Source organism: Oryzias latipes, chromosome 20, assembly GCF_002234675.1.
Source record: "Oryzias latipes chromosome 20, ASM223467v1".
Lineage (NCBI taxonomy): Eukaryota > Metazoa > Chordata > Actinopteri > Beloniformes > Adrianichthyidae > Oryzias > Oryzias latipes.
Genome location: NC_019878.2, coordinates 20,342,827 through 20,358,901, shown reverse-complemented (window position 1 = coordinate 20,358,901; position 16,075 = coordinate 20,342,827). Strand labels below are relative to the sequence as shown.

General features: G+C 38.3%; 1 long non-coding RNA gene across 1 annotated transcript; it reads right to left on the bottom strand.

Annotated features, from left to right (window-relative positions):
• Window positions 1-13,659: 13,659 nt before the first annotated feature.
• Window positions 13,660-14,518, bottom strand: LOC111946643. Its single transcript, XR_002872354.1, has 2 exons — window positions 14,253-14,518; window positions 13,660-14,177 (listed from the first exon to the last, which is right to left on the bottom strand). It is a non-coding gene; the product is annotated as an uncharacterized LOC111946643 (long non-coding RNA).
• Window positions 14,519-16,075: the final 1,557 nt, after the last annotated feature.

The following is a 16,075-nucleotide window of genomic DNA, read 5'->3' as shown; positions in this document are numbered from 1 at the left end:
CTGCAACACAGTTTGGCTGTTTAAAAGCAATAAAACACACGCCGACTTCATTAAACAGTAGATTTGTTCAGGACACCACAGTATATAAAACAATAAAGTGATTTGGCCTCACAGCACTAAGTCAAATGATCACAAAATGATCTTTGAATTCAGAGGGGGATTTTATTTTTTTATTGAAAGGGTTGTCTTGTTTTCTGTAACTTTTGTTTTCCTTCAAAAAAGGAGTAATTTTGGAGTAATTTTTGCAGAAATGCTCCCATATTTATAAGGGATGGGCAATACTGGGAATTTGAGTGTTGACAAAATTAATTACAGGGCAAGTATTATCTGATACGCGCACGCACTTATATGAGAAATATAGAATATGAGAAAACGGGTGTACAATTATTCCAACATGTTGATATGATCGATACTCTGACTGCGTCCACCCCTAATATTCATTGGAAGATCACAAACTGTCCCAAAGACAGAGACAATACTTTCTCTGAACACCAAAAGAAATAACAATAACAACCTAGTTTTTCGCTACACTATCATTTGCCTAAAAGTTATACAGTTAGTTAAAGAGAAAAAAAAACGTATCACATGTCAGATATTCTACTATTTTTATAGGTGAGCAACTTACTGAACCTTCATCCTTTGATGTTTAAGATGCTTTCATGACTTTTTTTGTTACAGCTTTTTACCATCCCTAAATCTCAAGTTTTCTCTTTTTCAGGTGTTTTCTTTGACTCTCTCAACAAAGCCATTCAGTGTGACTCCTAATATCATTGCGAGCAGACATCACGACTTGGCTTTCTTTTGTTGTAAAGGACAAAAGAAAATGAGACGCTGAAACTCATGTTATTCCTAAATGCCCTGCTTGATCAGAACAACACTTGTGCCATTATTCCTGATTACAAGAACATTTAGAGCGGTAGGACAGCAGAATAACAAATAATTGCACGTCTTGAGATTCAGATCAAGTGAACAAAGGATGAGGAAGTGGGGACACAAACTTTTACCCCTGAATAAAGGGCTTCAAGGAGCTTAAATGCATAGAGTGTCTTTGCAAATGAATGTCTGGTGAAATGGAAAAGTGATATCACGAGCCTGATTCTCCATTTAAAAAAGGATTCTGTAATATTTCAAATGCCTCTTTACTTTAAGAAACAAGAAAGAAAAAGTTATTTATTTATTTAATGACAAAATGTGCATACTATTTGCATACTATAGTTTATATCTAGTTGTGGTGAAATTCCAAAATGCTGCTCTTCTGTTCCAGCATAAAAAGATTATATATATATATATATATATATATATATATATATATATATATATATATATATATATATATATATATAAAGTAAAAATAATCACTTATACTTTGGTATTTTCAGAAAAGTCCTGAATTTGTCAAAAAAACTCAAAGGAAGACAAACAAAAGAGTTATATGCATAACATATCTCAAACTTTTGATTTTTAATTGCGACTTGATTGGAAAACTAAAAATTTAAAAGTAGAAGAAGATACACATACATATACAGTACATCCATGTTCTGTATCCTGTAAATGATGCCATTATAATTACTCTTAAGCAGTAAAAGATGCACTTTTTTTCAACCTTTTTTTTTATACCTCTAGCTCATCTTCCTAAATAACACCTTCTTTTTTAGATACATTATGTCAATCCTTCTGCCATTTAATCAATTTGTCTTTTTTTGTGTGTGGCTTTTTTCACCAAAGATAAGGAACAGGCTACAGTTTTCTGGCAGGTTACCTCAAGTTTGACTTCCTACTTCTGATCCACTTTGGTCTAAAATATTTTGGCGCCTCAACTTTGACAAGAAAATAGTTTTTAAATTGTCGTAGACATGGGGATTCCCATCAACAAACACATATTGTGGTGGAAGCCTCTGCTGTGCTTGTTTGGGACGGCAAAACTGATTATGCGTTGGCGGCCTTGCTGACTGTGATGTTACCTGTTCTGAACTTCTCCTCTGCGGGTGACGGGATGCGGTTTGGCAGGAGAGCGCTGTGGTGAGTCGTGATTAGACCAGATAAGGACTGCGGGGTGTGGTGTTCTTGTCACTGCCGTCACCGACTTCAAACAGTCGGGTGTCTCCGTCAGGTACGAAGGACGCAGGTAGAGTGGAGGTGGAGAGTGACTCAGAGTTTTTACTCCCCCGCCTCTCCCTGGTATCTGCTTCTTCTGTGACCTCCAGGCTTGTTTACATCCTTCAATATTTGTAAGGGGGGAGCAGGAAGGCAAGCAGATGCAGGCGTGGAACGGCCAGGGAAAGATGAAGCTTGAAAAAAAGAAAACGGGTGCAAATGAAATGACCCTGAGCATCTCTCCTATTAGCAGAAAAAACACATTTTCTGTTAGATACACTGATCCATTGTATGAATAAGATGCACCTGTCTACAAAAATACAGAAAAATAGAAATATATTACTGCAACATTACACTCATCACTGTAATCTAAGCATCTACCAGTGAAAATATATTTTCACCAAGGTTTCTTTTAAATCCACAAAAACTACATTTCCAGTGCCCCATCCACTCTCAATTGGTATTGTTGAAAGGCCCAAAATGTCCTCTGTAGATACCAAAAAGATGTAAGTCTGTTGTTTGCAGGGGATATTAGGGTTTAGAAATGTCCTAAACAGAGGATAAATTTGCATTGCTGGAGAATAGGAAGTTGCTTAAGTAAATACAATCTTAACTGAAAAAGTGGTTAAAACAAGCTTGTATTGATGATCTAAACTAAAACAATTTATTTGTGTGAAAAATTAAACAAGTTAAACTCAAAATTCTCATTTTTGTACCATAAAACATGAAAAAAAAACAGTAGACAGGCTTTGAAAGCAGCAATGTTACAGATTTTTTTGACATTGTCGTTATTCTGTGACCAACAAAAAGAAAAATGTAAAAATCTACTGCCAGAAAATAATTTTTTGTTTGTCAATTGTGCTGCGTTTATTTTTGCAATGAAGCCACACAGTTCAGGTTGAGTTAGAAACAGTACAGCTGATTTTGCTTAAATATTATCTTCAGTGCATTTATGTTCAAGGTTTTGATGCGACACTCATCTTTGCAGAAAGAATGAGAGCATTCAGAAGAAATTCAAGTGAAGGAGATTTTATTTCACACATACAGATCGGATTTTGTTTTGTGAAAAGATTTTCATTTCCAGGCGGCGTGAGGCGGCAGGACTTTTCCCCTTCATACAAGCGTGTGTGGGTGTGTCCTTGACTGAGTCTGGGTGTTTGTTTAGCAAAGAGAGCAAAGCCACGGCCAACCTCCCACATCATAAACCAGAGTATTTGGTCACGCTGTCAAGCCAAAGTTTAAGTCTCAGTCTGGATCATGTTGGACAGCCAGACAGTTTTAGCTGTCAGAAAGCGTTTTCAACCAAATCAAATGACTAAATGTTCAGTTCTAGGGAGGAATTTACATATTTGTGATTTCCACTGGGCCGGGAGGAGCAGGAGGGTCAGAGGCAGACGTCACGCTGGGGGCAACCACAAATCACAGCAGCCTTTTTTTTCCCAGTCTTTTTTTTTTTAAATCAGAAATTCTCCTCACAGACACTTTTGAGGGCAGACGTGGTCAGTTTATTGAACGGAGAAAAATTGCAGCAAAACGAAGCAAAGATCCTGAAGTAGATACTGAAAAGAATTCAAATATAAAAGCTGTTTAATCGGTTTTAAGTTACCCATTTTCTTTGTTAAATAAATGTTAATAAATGTTGTTTAAATTATAATTATGCACTGTTAAACCAATGTCTAAAAATATGTGTTGTTTTCTTGGACATAGTTTCTGCAGAACGGCAGGAGTGCATTAGAAATTCACCTCTGAGTTGTGGCTGTTAAATAGCCCTGCCCACAAAAATAAGCCTTCGCAGATATCCTCATTTACACTCTCTCCCACTAGCTTACAGCCCTTCACAACAAAATAAAATGGTGAGCAATATTGGAGCTATCCATTCATACAGTTTAGATCCAGATTCCAGCACGGATGAGGAAAACGAAAATCCACACATACAGATCGGGTTTTGTTTTGTGAAAAGATTTTCATTCATCCACTTTGTCTGCAAGTGGATGAATCAGAAATGGAGTGAAGCAGGGAGACTTTGACCCGCTCATGTAGCTTGCTGCGTCACAAAAAAGAAGTTGTTTGAAACTGCGTTTCTCATCTGCTCCACGGTCATCCCGATTTGAATAAAGAAATACTCAGAAATGCAGAGAAAAATGCTCCAAGAACATGTTAAAAACACTAAAACACAATTGTCATCGAAGTCAGTCTTTAAAATGTGAAGCAATTTTGATCAGATTTTTTTCAGGCATGTCATCAAAAATACAATAAAAAAAAGTTTTGACATCATTTGAATTCATTTATTTAGACAAAATGCTAAATAAATTGTGTGTGCAGCCAAATTCCTAAAAGGTTTTGTCCAAAATCAAGGTTTTTCCAACTCCCAGGATCAATTTCAATTTCATTCATCGTACAAACTTATTTTCCCTATTTCCCTATGTCACATCCGTAGGTAAACACCTCCTCTGCTTCATTATATGATCAGAAAGTGGTAGTATCCATCTGCAGCTGTCACGACCCATTGCTTGGATCGGTGTCAGACAGCTGATCTACATTTGAAGAATGTCCGTTAAGCTCATGTCACATCCAACCAGCTGAGGCCCAGAGCCTGTATGACGGGTGAGTGAACGACACGTGGCGAGCTGGCCGCTCCGGCACGTCTGGTGCCCTGTGATGTGCACCCTCTCCCTGTTCTCATTATCCTCTCTCTGGGTGTTAAGGAGGGGAAAAGGAGGAGTAGAGTTGAGGTGGAAGAGTGGCTGGCTCAACATCCCCTGTGGACAGGGAACAGATGGGACCCGACTCCCTCCACACAAATCACTGCCAAGAAGACTATAGCCTGCTCCAGTGACCGTTTCAAAGTGATGACTGCTTTTTACTGGAACAAGAGGAGACTCAGGGGTTGACAAAGTACAGAGTATTCTGGGATTACCGTCCAATATGGGAGATATAACTCCTGGCTTACTGTTGTCCCCAAAAATTGCTGAAATTTAAAGTGTATTGATGAAAAGTGATGCTTTTGTGGAAGTACAGTCCAAGGCTCTCTGTTGTTTTTTTTTCCCAGATTGGCATTTATGAGCGAATGTACCACCAAATTCTTCTGGCTGCATCAGTTTGTTACCAAACAAATGTTTATTGCCAGAACCCAGAGTGCCAGAACTCCAAGCTGTAAAGTCCAAAGTAATTTTGAAAGACGTTTGGATTCCAGGTGGTAACTAACTTCAACTTAGTGCACAAAGTCATGGAGCTAGGCTTTTCTCGCTACATCTGACCAAACAACCAGTAGAAAACAAAGGATTCCTGCTCCAGTGACGAGATTTCTTCACTTTGTTCTCTATATGAGACGTTCACCATTTTGTTAGGGTGTCCAAATCTACAAATTAACAATTCTGGCCACCATAAAAGAAAACATAAAAGGAATAATGTCGAAAAACTAAGAAACAGGGACAATTTAGATTAACAAATTAACCAAAGAAGCAATGTTTTTGGCATTATGTAACTGAAAAAATGTGAATTTCTAAGTTGATTTAAACTTTAGTTTGAGATTCTTTTGCATACATTTTTGAGGAAATGTGGAGGAGCATCAAGGTGATTAGCTCTGCTGGGACGGTAAGGAAGCCCAGGATGCTGTGATGGCAGCCGTTGTCTCTGCACTGTACATTGCATTTAAACATTTTTGATGTTCTAATGTGTTATTGTAATGGACCCAAAGAAGCTTTTGGTCCTGTTGTTCATGTAAATGAAAATTTCAAATCAAATACGGTACAACTAAACAGAACATCTCAATATGAGATTATGCGTACAGTTGATTCAACATTATAAGTACCATACAATCTTTTTATTTGGCCCTTTCAATTTGCAACCATTAGATGGCGCTAAGCGGGAAAATGTTGGGCTTTTGCTCAGAAGAAAAAGAAGAAGAAGCCTCGTGAAGCTTCATGAAGCTCAAACTGTGAAGGTTCTGGTTCAAGCCCCACCTGGAACATTTCTGTGTGGAGTTTGCATTTGAGTTCCACCTGTTCTTCCACCCACACTCCCAAATATGTTAAAACTTATCTATAAAAAAAACCCTAGTCTTGTTATTCTGGCATTCAGCAAATTGAAATAATTGTATTAACTGTAATTGACCTAAAACAGGAAAAGTTTACTCTTATTTCATGTCAGACCGTGAGAAAAATGTGTGTTTGCATGTAAACTTCTGGTTTCAACTGTAATTAGAGAAGTGCCACCTGTACTTTCTCTTCTGTCTTCCTTCTCTGGAGTTAGGCCGGCCTAATTAGAGAGACGGTCTGTGCGGTGTGGAAAAAAAGTAAATTAATCTGCTGTGGAAATCTGACACTAATTAGTAATTTAGTCCTAAACACTTCTCAGGTCTACTGAGACAGAGACTGATTCACTGAATACATTTTAATTGTTCTTGGTAGACACCGATAACAAAAACGCATCAAAACATATCAACTTGACTTTAACAAACATACAAAGCGAATCAAAATTGTCGGAGAGGTCAAACAAAAATGCAGGGTTTTAATTTAGTAAAGGTTTTCTTTATTTGTGCCAAAAGAAAAACAACAATTTATGCAATTGTGTGTGCACTTAGTTGTATAAATTATATTTCGAAATCTCTCATCATTTCAAGTTGAATTTTGTTTTTCTTAAGACTACAGTCTTAAATATTACCATGAAATAAGATCGAAAAGCCCATTTATTATTTGCGTGTTTGGAAAAATTAACCTTTTAATATCGGAGATTTAGCTCCTGTGTTTACATTCTTTTGACTGCAGTAACTCTTCAACCGTTTGCGCAATTAACGTGATTCCAGCAGCTTTTGAAGAGGGGAAAAGCAGCTTTGCACTGATATAATACACTTTATAATAGTCAAGTGCTTACACAATCCACGTAAGCACGGCAGTGGCTCAGGCGGTTAAGCAGCTCGTCCAATTATCGAAGATGTTACTGAGAATAGCAAAGCCGATACGACAAGTCGCATTTCTCCGCGTCAGAATCTGCAGATTCACGTTGATTGCATGAAAGGTCAAAGAAATCCAGTATGTCACAGACCGAATATTATTTAGTCTTCATCAATGGCATCTCCGGTGTTAAATGGTTGAAAAGAAAATGAGTCTAGGAAGAAAAAGAAAAGAAAAAGAAAAAAAAAAATCGCCCCATATAACATATTTGGCTCAGAAATTGTTCCAATAAGCACCATATGGTCCAAAAACTGTTTGAAAACAGACTGCACATTGAGCAGTGAAGTGTCATCTCAACATTTTTTTGTCTCAGTTCTTTTTAAAAAGGTGAGGAGTGATACATCTATGAGGAGTTTTTCTAACGCAGTGTTTTCTCCACATGCTGTCTGCCCTCTCTCACATCAAAAAGCTCTCACAACATAGACCATAAACATAAACCATAGGTCTCAGGAGTAGACACAGCCACACTTTTTGAGTGCATCATAAGCAATTCAGTCAGAACACTGCAATCAATGAGTGCAGTCCCACTGGATAATCCTGTTTCAGAATAATCCCAGGAGTAGCATCCCTCACTGCAGTGCTAAAGATAGATTTAGAGTCTATTTTTCTATGATTGAACATTGTCCATTTATATCAGAAGAAAAAAGAACAGGCACACAGGAAATTGTTTTTGATTTGAAAAGACAATGCAGAGGAATGTGGATGCAGTCGAAGGTACATTTTCAGACTGCAGATTGTTTGCCTAATTAAATTATTGGGAAATCTCACCTGGAGGCATCATTTATGAAGGTCTCTATACGCAAAAATGAGGAAAAAATTGATTTGGAACGTTGACTGTATATGAAAACAGGAATGAGTGAATCCTCCCCCCCTGGCGTTCCAAACAGGAAGTGCCTGCTGGTTCAGAAAGTCCAATATCTTCAAGACTTCTATAGAGAAATAAACAGCTTTGTTAGAGCGAGAAGTAAACCATTTTTTATGGGTGACATTACACTCAGTCCAGTTCTCGTATGCAGTCATTGGTGTATGCAAAACTTAACACAAATATCAGCGTTTGTGAAGAAACTCAGTGTGGAACTTGACCTGACTTTTGAAACACTCAACGGACTCGATTAGTCGTACAAAGAGAGGGCCTTTCAAAGACGAGCAGCGACAGCTTGAAAGGCAACGTCTCCTCTGGTTTTGTAGCGTTCTTTTTTGAAGTTTGTAAATGTTTTTGTTTTGAAGACCTCAGGGATCGGGCCGAAGAATAAAGGCCTGAAAGCAGAAAGAAAAGCAGCTTCTTCACGTCAGAATCAGCTGATTAACATTGATCGATTAGGTGTCAGCGGTGAAATCTCCAGTGATAAAGAATTAAATGTGAAAATGACCTGGGATCAGCATAGTTAGGTTTGGGAGGGATTCATCTTCAGTGATAAAGTCAACAAAGTTTCACAAATGAAGCACCTTAACTCTGCCATGGACAAAGCTAGAGAATTGATGGCAGCTTTGTCACATCAAACAGAAACTTAACTCAGCAAAATCAAAGATGCTGAGTTAACTATTGCCGTGGCAATAGTGGCAGTTTTATCACGCTAAGTCGCGCTCAGAGTAGTCAGCAAAATCAAAGACAGGAAAAAGCGGAGATTTGACACAACGCATGCGAAAACACGTTTTGCAAAAACAAAAAAAGTTTTTGAAAGCAAAAACAAAATGTAAAAGTTAAATAAAAAATAATTGAAATGCAAATATTTGATTTTTTTTTTTGCAACTCAGAAAGTTTTGTGTGCAACGTGGTGGCAGAAATATCACTCCATATGATTCATCTGTGGTTGGAATCCAAACAAATCAAAAAGTGAAGGGGGAACCAAAGTTAGTGAACCTTTGAAATGGGAATAAATTTAACAAGTCCCATCACACGATTTCAACATTGAATAAATCACAAAAGTGGTTGGAAAATGTCAAACTCCAGGCGTCGAGGGCCAGTATCCTACACGTTTTCCAACTTACCTGCTACTGAGGTCCCCACTGGCTAAAAACACCTGATGCAGGTAATCAGCAGCAAAAGGCAAGATTTCTGTAAAGCTAGACGGACTTTGAGGGCTGTAGCCTGGAATTGGTTAATGTGACGTAAAGAGGAGGTTATGATAACCCTTAGAACCGTCAAAGGACAAGTAGGATTAACCTGTTTACCTCACTTGATCCATCCCTGTGCAGATCACTTGAAACAACAAGTAAACATCTCTTAACATGTAGCTTTGTTCATTTACTATCCTGTGTATCACCAACTTAAGCTAAAAGGCACTGTATCTATAAAGTAAAGTGCACTCGAGTGCCATTACATCTTAGGGGATTCGTCCGCTTTGCTCAACACAGAAAAAAAAAATGACTGCAAGAACAACCAAAGACGGAGTGAGCGCTCGGTTAATTAACACTCTAAATTTAGCATCAGAGCACACATTGCTGTTGTCAGCATCGCTATGAATGCAGAAAAGATGTCAATGAAGATCTAGGTAAATGTGGAAATGAAAGTGTCCCAGCCATAAAGTGTCACAGAGACGCTGCAGCTCCTAACAATCAGACACTAGGACTGATTTAGGATCAGATTAGTTTCATTCCAGTGAGCAGGAGACATGGCAACAATGCCAATCTTACCAACGAGAAGACAGAAGCTACAGAGCTGGCGTCCTGCTGCCAGGACACTGAAGTATGTGGGAGGAAAAAAGGAGGTTTGAATTAAGAGTGTGAAGAAGGATGAGATACTTCAAGATGTCCATGTTTTCTCTGACAGACAATCGCAGGCAGTCTGCCAAGAGACTGTGACAAGGTGTGAGAGAGACTTACCAGGATTATGTCCACACTTAAAAACACAAGACTTTGTAATAATGAAACATAAGAGGAATTATTAAAACTTTTCTTTGTTTATTACATCTGGCAAACTAGGTGTTTTTTTCTCACGTCACTGTAGGCTAACAGTTTGCTTACAAAGTTGCTTCTAACTTTGTCATATTCAACTGAGAGTTAAGCTGCACTTCAGTGATTTGGGGTTTGACTTTGACCTCGGCTCATAAAAACATTGGCCCTTTTTTTAATTTATATTTTACATGCCCTCTGTTGGAAATACATGATCAGAGCAGAGCAAAAGTGCAAGAGCGACTCAATAATAAAATGTCGTAACAGTGCTTCCCCTCTATACGTTGTTGATACGTCTCAGCATATGTGTGTAACCCACTCTGTATCTGTGTGTACACAGCTATCTGAGAAACACCACACAGATAGTGACATTTGCGTTTTCCTCCCACTCAGCACCACATGGTGGGAAAGCAAACGCATGCATTCAGAAATATGACTTTGGAGACATTAACCCGGCTTGAGAGTAAAATACAGACCAGCTTTTTAGTCAGGATAGGTTTCAAACAGGATGTAAGAACTTCTTACTCACTTTTTTAGTTGGTAGAATGTAATTCTACAATAAAGGTTGGTAAACTTTAGATTTATGAATAACAAAAAGATGTAGTTGAGCAAAAGGTTCTAAAATCCCCTATTTTAGTCCATTTCCTGTCATAATTTAGTTGTAATGTCTTAGCACCATAGGGCTTTAATGAGTACTTGGATACTCATTACAGCAAACTGGAGTAGTCTATGAAAATTTGCAAGGATCACCGATTTGTGATCTTTCTAAAAATAGTAGAGTGTAGTAAATATACAATTCGGGAACGATGTCTTTATTGCTCTAATCCACATGTGTCAAACTTTAGGCCCGGGGGCCAAATGTGGCCCTTCATGTCATTTTAGGTGGCCCGCGAGAGCATAAAAGGTTTTAATTTCTTAAAATAAAAAATAAAAATTGGTGTGTATTTCTTTCTATCTAGGGGGAATCTGACTTGAAATATTGGATTGGGTAACTATACATTAGGACTTAAACACTGTCCATATGACCTAACCTGTCAGAATCAAACTTAAAAGGATTTATTCTAGAGTAACAAGCAAACATATGTTTTTTATGCAACTGCAATTGTCACTTTAAAATGTTATAATAAATAAATAATGAGTTATTTAACATTAAGGAGTAGTTACATTTATTTTTCAATACATTTAGTTACATGTATAATTTATATCTGGCCCTTTGAGGACAGCCACTATGCTAATGTGGCCCTCGGTGAAAATGAGTTTGACACCCCTGCTCTAAAATGTAGAATGATGTTGTATTTTGAGTTTATGAACTAAAAAAGGCGAATGTGCAGCGCAACTGTCCCCCAGACTAAACTAATTTTCAAAATAAAGCTTTGGTGAAGCTCCCATTTTCAAAGTAAAACCATCACGTTTTTGTTATGTTTTTTTTGTGGAAGAAAAAGAAAAAGAGACTGAAGTTCAGTATACTGACATAAGTTATGAAAAAACAAATTTGCTATAACACCAGGGGCCTGTTTCAGAAAGGAGGTTAAGTGTAAACTCTGAGTGCGTTAACCCTGAAATCAGGGAAACCCTGGGTTTTCCGTTTCAGAATGGGAGGTTTGTTAAACCAGAGAAAGCAGAGTAAGTCAAACCCGTTTCTGAAAGAGAGGTAACTTATACTCGGAGTCAGTGTCCATGGTTACTTACGCTGTGAACCTAACCTGGTCGGGAGCAGGTTTTATCCTCTAAACTCAAAGTTTCTGCCGGTCCCCTCTCCTTTTTAAAGACGAAGCGGTATTTTTTGCTTTAACCTTCATTGTCCAAATTTCCGTCACACAGAGACGGTCTAAGTGACAAGAATGGCTTGTCCTTTTTTGGAGGACCCAATAGACGAGGAGGCTGCATTAATTCATAGAGAATTACATTTACGTCGTGCGAGGATTTTGAGACCTAGACTCGATTTTTTTGTCATTTCCCCATATGTTTTTGTTTGAGCGTTACCGTTTTTCGTTGCAGTCAATTACATATATAAAATGAAAACAACATTAGATATGTATTGCTATGTAGATGTTTCATATGTCAAATATTGTCAACAAAGCCTACATCCATGACATGCTCAAATTTGACCTGATTGAATTATGTTTTTATACTTCATTTTTAGCTGCTGCCATGTTCTTTTAATTCCTGCAGGATTGCATCTAAATGAAAATGAAATCAGGGACATTGAATTAGATTAATGTAACAATTACTTTTTGGAAACACAATTTGCTAGTACTGCTTACTTTCTTAATCCCATATAAACCTATACCACTTGATCAATACAAGGGTAGTGTTGCAGCGTGTGTGTGCTGAGCGGGGTGCGAGCCACGAGAGAGAAGGGGAGGGGCGATTGCAGGTGCAGATGGGGGGGGGGGTGAGCGTGGTATATATTGTGTGTTCGGAGGACGGAGCACTTAGTTAAATAAAGAGAAGGTGTCATTCCCAGAATAACTGTTTTGGAGTCATTCTTAATCCGCTCTGGAGGTTGAGGGTTTCGAACGGGAAGTGAACCCCGAAGGAGAATTCCCTTCGGCCCTGAAGGAAATCTCCCCTGCGCTTCTGACCACGGTCGGTCGGAAAGACGAGAGAAAAGAAAGGAGAAGTCTTCGCGCAGCGAAAGGTTCAACAGTAGACAAAAGTTCACTTTTAAAAACACAATTGCATGTATTAATATTAAACTGACCAAGAGGGGGAGGTTAACAAAAAAGTCCTCTAAACATTACCGACGTTAAATGCATTTTCCCTCAGATTGGTTCTGTACACTATGCAGAATTTCATGCATTTACACCAGGAATAACACTTCAAAAGTACACCTAGATATCCCCATTTTTTATTTCACACCTTACGCTATTTAAAAAGTTATTACAGCCAATATTTTATAACAATGATTTAAATGCAAACTTACGCATTAACTTGAGCAGCTATGTTTTTCCATGCTAACTGTCTCTGTTTTGCAGATGCAGCGGTGTTGCTTTTCTTCCAGAATATGTGCTCATATTCACTGTAACTCTGCAGTAGCACGTCAAGTTCAGCTGGCGAAAAATATGCAGACCTCTTTGTTTTCACGGTTGCCATGGTGACTCGTAATATCTGCGCTCCATTGATAATGGCTTCGTTCTTATAGTCGCGGTGCGGACGCTTAACTCTGAATCAGTCCACTCGGAGTTGATTGACCTAACTCGGATCAGCTTCTCTGAAACAGAAAACTCAGTTGTTAATCTCTCGACTGACCAACTCAGAGTTCAAGTTTAACCTCAGAGTTGGTTGAACCTCCTTTCTGAAACAGGCCCCAGAGCTTTAGCTCCAGTGTTTTCATTCTTTTGATTATGGTAATTCTTAGACAATAAATGTAATTTCAGCGAATTCTGAAGCAGACAAGAGCAGCCTTTCAGACTGGAAATGCTTTAGAACGTTAAGTATTGCAGAACTTTGAGGATGGAAAAACAGTGGAGAACATTTAAAGGGTTTGTTGTTAAATGATCCAAAACAAAAGTGATGTTTATGTTTTTTATGTCGTTTATATTATTCTTGAATTTAACCAGAAGGTTAATAGAAAAAAAACTTGTTCAAAGAGACAAACATTTCTTTCCACTTAAATGTTTGCGTTTTCATCAGTTTTGTTCTGATCTAAAAAGGTATTGTGACCAAGGCACCGTCAGTGCAGAGTGGAACCACCGAAACAACAATGGCTGAGACAATAAAAGCTTATAAAAATTTAATTTAATGAACAAGTTTAAAATCTAAAATTGTAGTTTTACTCTGATTAACTGGACACATAAAATACAAAAAAAAAAGAGATGCAGAGATAAAAACCGGAAGGCCGAGCCGACCGCCCGTGCAGGAGGGGAGGGAAGGAGAGAGGCCGTGGACTAAGCCAGTAAAGGGGCAGCGCACCTCACTCCAATCCGTGCTGAAAACAACTAAAACAAACCCACACAAGATAAGAAAAAAAACATGCCAAAGAAACTTTCACTACACACTAAATGGGGAATAAACAAATACAGTGAGGGAACTGGAGTGAGGAAGACGCCGCCACCAGGGGCCCCCCTCACCGACTCCACACGCACCCGACTCAGACCTAGTAAACAATAAGATAAAACAGAGTTAACCACACAATACATACATCACTCTAAAAGCACATTAAAATGTATAAAAAGGGTGGGTACAGAACACGCAGTGGCTCATGACATCTGCAACACGTCCAGCCGCTTACAGCATCTAGTTAAAAAGAGTAGGATATGAGTAAAATGTGATCTACGTCCCCCCAACAAGAGGAGCTTCAGCCATACATACCACCACGCAAAGAGGCAGCCACTGTCTGTCCACTCACTCCTTGTTTCTTATATAGGGACAGACACAGCTGTACCAAATCCCCAATCAGCAGGCCTACACCTGTCACAGGCAGACCTGCCGGTTACAGTATGAACGAGGGTTATTTAACACATTTTATTTTCATTTTTCATACATCCAGTAAGAAGACATCTAGCATCTGTACAAACATATATTAAAAAGTAAGAATCGTAGTTCGATCTGTGAATCAGCAAGCTTGATTTGTAAAATCGAATTGGATCGCCACCTAAGTAACAATCCACAGCCCTGCTTAGCACCACCTCTAAGGAGTGAACTTATATCAAAACAGTAAAGCACAAAATTCTACAACTTAACTTAAGCAGCAGAAGAGGTAATAACTGGAAAAGCACAGATAATAGTCTAATGCCTCAGGCATTACACCACTAGAAAATATTGGTTGCTGCTCTTCTTGGGCTTTGATGTACTTAAACTACCAAATTAAAATAAACAAAAAAAGCATATTATTACAAAATTCTCAAATTCGTAAAACATTTCTTTAAAGGAATCTTAATTTAAAACAAAATAAAGCAGAATCACAATTGATTAATTACTTTCATTCGGGAAATGTCAGCAGATCCTTAACTAATGAACTACAATACAAATAATATTTCTCCTGTTAGAAGAGGATATTTTTAACGAAACTTGTGCATTAGTTTTATTTATTACAAAGCTCAAATGTAAAAGATTTTGTAAGCTTTCCAACCCTTTTATTCCCTCCTTTTTAGAATTATTATCCAGGTGTTTTAATAAGAATGAATTTCCTTTTAGTCTCATCTGACAACACCAATCCTCCTCTGGACCATCCAAATGGTCTCTGGAGAACTTTAGATGGGTCTGGACATGTGCTGACTTAAGCAGGAGCTCTGTTTTTGAATTCTTGACGCCATCGTGGGTTACTATGGTAACCTTCTGTCTCAGTTCTCTTCAGGTTATTGATCAGTTCTCCCTTGTAGTTCTGGACTGTTTACCTCACCGTTCTAAGGATCACTTGCACTCCACCAGGTGAGATCTTGCATGGAGCCACAGGTGGATGGAGACATCCGTCATTTTCCATTTTCGAATAATTGCTTCAAAACGTTAATCTCTGTTCATCAAGCTGCCTGCTTATTGTTAAACGGTTTGTCCCTGGTGTCCTTCAGCAGATCTTTGGTCTTGGTCATGGGGAGGAGGTTGCAGTCAGACTATTTGAGTGTGCAGATCTAAGTTTGTGCAAATTAAAGCGGTGTATATTGTAGTAGTCCTTCCACAGTGCATACACTATAATGCAATAAACACAAACATGTGATAAGAAAACAGGCAAAGCACTAAACACAGTCCATAGGAAGGTAATAACAAGCATACCATGATCAGCAGCCGCACAACGCCTCACAAATCTGGAAACGACCAAGTGGTTACACCAACACACATCCGTTCCACATTTGTACCACATACACCTCTGGACCGGTTCCCCATCGGCCACAATATTCTAAAAAATGTTGAATTTTTATTAAACCAAAAAGGAAAACTGTGTTCCCACTTAAAGTAAAAACTGTGTATCAATAAAAAAAAGTGTTTGGAGTTGTTATGCCTTTTTTTGGTAAAGAACCTTGTTTCTTGGTGAGATGAACAGGATGTCAATCAAGAATCCTGAACAAATTCTAATAGCTAACACAAAAATTAAAAATAGTTTCCCCCTTTTCTAACAAAGTTTTATTTTCACTAAACTGAATTTTTCCGCATTTGTTTTTACTCAGGAAAGAACATGGACCATCAGCGGGGTCGGTACC